The following is a 4569-nucleotide window of genomic DNA, read 5'->3' on the forward strand; positions in this document are numbered from 1 at the left end:
AAACTCCCCTTGGGTTGCCTCCCAAGCAGCGCCTTTGTTTATTATCGTTGGCTCGAACCAATGTTTGTTTCTTTTGCCCGCATTCAGCCAGGGCGTTGTCAACCTTCGTCGCATTTCACCAAACTCATTAGAAGTAGTCACTGGTGGTGTCCCATAATCCTGAAAATCATCAAAAGCAACACAAATGTCAGCATATTTCCCATTATCATACCTTGCAGGAATTTCAGAATTTAAGAGGAAAGAATTTAAAGGGTCGGGGTCAATAAGCTCGTGTGCTTCCTCCTCAACGAGTGCATCAATCATGTATAGTTGATGACACTCATCATCATCCTCACGTTGCTTCATGATGTGAAAGATGTTGACATCCAGGGTCATGTTCTCAAATGATAGTTTCATTGGACCATTCCTGCAATTGATAAGAGCATTAGCTGTGGCAAGAAAAGGTCCGCCTATTCTTAATGGGAATCTTGGAGTTAACATTCACATCTTCTTTTAAATCCAAAACCAAGAAATCAACGGGGTAGCAAAATTTATCAATTTGTACTAGCACATGATCGACTACACCCCTTGGTCGTATTGTGGATCGATCAACCAATTGTAAACTTATGGATGTAGGTTTTATTTCTCCTAGGCCTAATGACGATTAAATAGAGTAAGGCGTGATGTTAACACTAGACCCTAGGTCAAGAAGGGCTTGTGAGATCATGATTTCCAATAACACAAGAAACGGTAGGACAACTAGGGTCCTTATACTTTGGAGGGATCCTTTGCTCAATTACAGTGCTTACATGCTCAGTCAAGAAAGCAGTTGTCTTGACATGGTGTTTCCTCTTCATAGTGCACAAGTCTTTTAGGCCTTTAGCATAGATGGGAACTTGGGAGATCACATGTAAAAGAGGTAAATTGATCTTTACTTGTTTATGGTGCCCTAAGATTTCACTATATTGACTAATAGATTTCAAGGTGGATTTAAGAGCTTGAGGAAAGGGTACTCGCGGTGGATTTTTCACTACCTCCACGCTAGGGACCCTCTCTTCTGAATTGCTAGGGTCCTTTTCATCTTCCCTAGGTTGGAGGTTGGTTCAATAACCTTACCGGACCGAGTGGTTATGGTATTAACTTCCTTAAGATTGTTTTCTCTTGAGCCCGAGGTTTGTGCCATATGTTGTTCCCTAGGGTTTGGTTGAGCTTGTGCTGGAAATTTTCCCCACTCAACTACAGTTAAGGCATTGGTTAATTTGGACATATGAGTTTTGATTTCCTTGTTTTCCTTAACAATTTGGGTAATCATAGTCTCAAACTTCTAATTGGTTTTACTTTGTGCCTCTATGAATGCATATAGGGTGCCTTCCAAAGAGTTTCTAGAGGATGTGGTTTGATATGGAGGTGTAGTGTAGGCTCTATTGGATTGGGCAGGTTGCTGATTTTTAGATTTTCAGCTGAGATTGGGGTGACTCCACCACCCTGAATTATAGGTTTCGGAGTAGGGAGTATAGGGCTTTTGATATATGCCTAAGGCTAATGTTCATCATAAAGTCCCCTCATCTCAACATAAGTAGCACAATCTTGTGGTAGGTGATCACTCCCTTCCCACACAAAACAAGGCTTTGAAGACTCCATACAGGAAACAGGTTGTGCAGATTTAGCCCCTGTTTGATGCCCATTACCTGAAAATGAAAATGGAGAGAATAGTATTTCTTAGAAAAATGAGTGGTTGAAAAAGAAAGAAAAGTTTTCGATTTACGTGTAATATTATTTTATGAAAGATTGTGTGGTTGAAAATAGGAGAGAGAAAAATGGAATGTAATGTAATTTAATTTAATGAGGATCAAATAGGGGCTTAGAGCCTTTAGCACAAGAGGTCTCAAGTTCCTTAGTGAAGGCTTCCACTTTGGCCTTAAGACTATCTTCTTCCCTAAGTTGATAGATACCTGTACTAGTGGGATTTCCTGTAGGTCGTGACCTAGTGGTACTATCAGTAGGGCTAGGTCCAATCCAAGTATGAGCTTTCTCAGCAAGATCATCTAGATACTCTATGGCCTCATCCGGATCCTTTTGCAGGAAATCACCGTTACACATCATCTCTACGAATTGACGCTCCCTAGGTGTTAATCCCTCATAAAAAAAACTAACTGTACACCAGCTCTCATAACCATGGTGAGGACAAAGGGCTTGTAGTTCTTTAAATCTCTCCCAGGCCTGATATAGGATCTCAATATCCTTTTGGGTAAATGATGAGATTTGCTTCTTAAGGGCGCTAGTCTTATGATGGGAAAAGTATTTATTAAAAAATGCTTGCATCATTTCAGCCCATGTACCAATTGAACGTTGTCTCAATGAATATAGCCAGATCTTTGCTCTCTCTTTAAGTGAAAACGGGAAAATTTTTAACCCGACTGCATCCGTTGTACCATGTTGATTGTGGAAGGTTGCAACTACCTCCTCAAATTCCCTGATATACACGTATGGATTTTCATTGTCAAGTCCATGAAAAGTGGGAAGAAGTTGAATCATTCCCGATTTTAAATCCATATGTGGCATATTAGGCGGATGCATGATGGTGTGGACGTGCGTGTCGGGTGCAAATAATCATGCAAAGTCCTATAAGGCGCATCGTCGTGTTCACTATCTGACATAGTGTTATGTGTTGAGGTGTTCGTAGCAATTGATGCAGTAGCAAAGTAAGAGTTATATCGAGATTTAAACACTGGACTGCTCCGGCAGAACTCCCTTTATCGCCTTGATCCCTGTTCATCAAACACAAAAAACAAAGAAAATCTGTGAAAACAAAATAAAAATAACACTAAAAAAATTAAATCAAATAAAAATGAAGGGAAAGGAACGATGTCACCCTTTTCGGTTGATCCCTTGATTACTTGTACCGTCTCCTCGAGAACGGTGCCAAAATTTGATTACACCCAAAGAATAATGCGGTGATTGTAGTACAACTTTGGGGTGTCGTATCCACAGGGAAATAGAAAATTGTTAAAAGGATCAAACAAACTGGGATTTTCGTGATTTTGTGAAGTGAGTTTTCAATTTGAAGTGAGATTTAAATATCAATATTAAAAATAGTGAAGCACCGGAATTTACTTTCTCGGATTGGATCAATCAACATTAATCATTCATACATTTTACTCTAAAATCAAGGTTCCTATAACATATTCCTACTTTAGTATATTGAAATCAAATTAAGAAGCATCCATATACATCAAGCATGCGGAAGCAAATAATCCATCAACGACATACAAAATTATAATAATAAAGAAGAAATCTAAATCTTAGAGTTATTCGACAATAAAAATCACATTATATGAAAGAAAAGATATTGAAATTACCAAATCCGATTGAGATCCTTCTTGGCTTCACCAAAGATTTTAGTTCTTCTGGAGTTTCTTTTGCCAAGGATGAGAGAAAAGTGTATGAGGCTCAATGGAGGCATTCTGGAACTTTTTGGGGTTAAAACCGTGTGCAAAACGCGTTTCCACAAGAGGTTGAACCGAATAAGGAAAGTAAATTTTCGGCCATAATTTTCTGTGCGACTACTTTCAGTCTTTTGGTCATAACTTCCTCTCCTGATATCCGATTGAGATGATTCAAGTTTTATTGGAAAGTTAACTCAAAGTACTACAATCTTTATAGAAGTAGCTCTTTCCAAATTCTGACGTTTACTAGGTCAACCGTTGATTTCAATCTTCCGCTCAAAATCTGAAAATCCTTATATTCGGTTGGAATTTGATTTGTGAAAATATTATAGGCATATTTAACTTCTTTTGACTTCTAATTGCACCAATGGACTCCTAGATTTCTTAAATCATCATTCCATAGCCCATCTCGTCTATGAATTATTTGCAACTTGGTCCCTGAACTTTCACTTCTTCTCGCTTTGGTCTTTTTTCATTTGTTTCTTTCAAATTTCACCGTTTTCACCAAAATGCAACCTAAACCAAAACATTAGAGTAATGAGTACATTTTGGCATAATATAGTCACATGAATGCAATAATTAAGAGGGGAAATATGATATTTTACACTCTTATCATATATTTTCGAAGATATGGACGAAAAATCGAATTCATAAGAGTGTAGAAGATTGATGGAGCATTGCATAGGGCGAAGGGCATTACCATTTACTCATAATGGCCATTATCAGTTTGAAATGCCACTTTAAGGACATCTTGAGGTTGAACCTTCACCTGGTGGTATCCCGCTCTAAGATCAAGCTTTGTAAAGTAAGCGGCCCCGTGCAATTCATCAAGCATATCCTCTACCGTTGGAGTTGGGAAGCGATCTTTGATGGTTATGGCATTGAGTGTGTGATAGTCAGTGCAAAATTGCCAACCTATGTCCTTCTTCTTAACCAAGAGTACTGGTGATGAGAAAGGACTTGTGTTTGGCCTTATAAGTCCTTGGTCGAGCATTTCTTGTACTTGCCTCTTGATTTTAGCCTTTTGTAAATAAGCATAACGATACGGCCAAACATTCAAGCTTTTAAAGAGCTCATCTTCTACTTCCTAGATAAGAGATTAACTCCTCCAACTCATCCCCAATTGATTCTAAGTGGAAAAGAA

Source organism: Olea europaea, chromosome 23, assembly GCF_002742605.1.
Source record: "Olea europaea var. sylvestris chromosome 23, O_europaea_v1, whole genome shotgun sequence".
NCBI classification, from domain to species: domain Eukaryota; kingdom Viridiplantae; phylum Streptophyta; class Magnoliopsida; order Lamiales; family Oleaceae; genus Olea; species Olea europaea.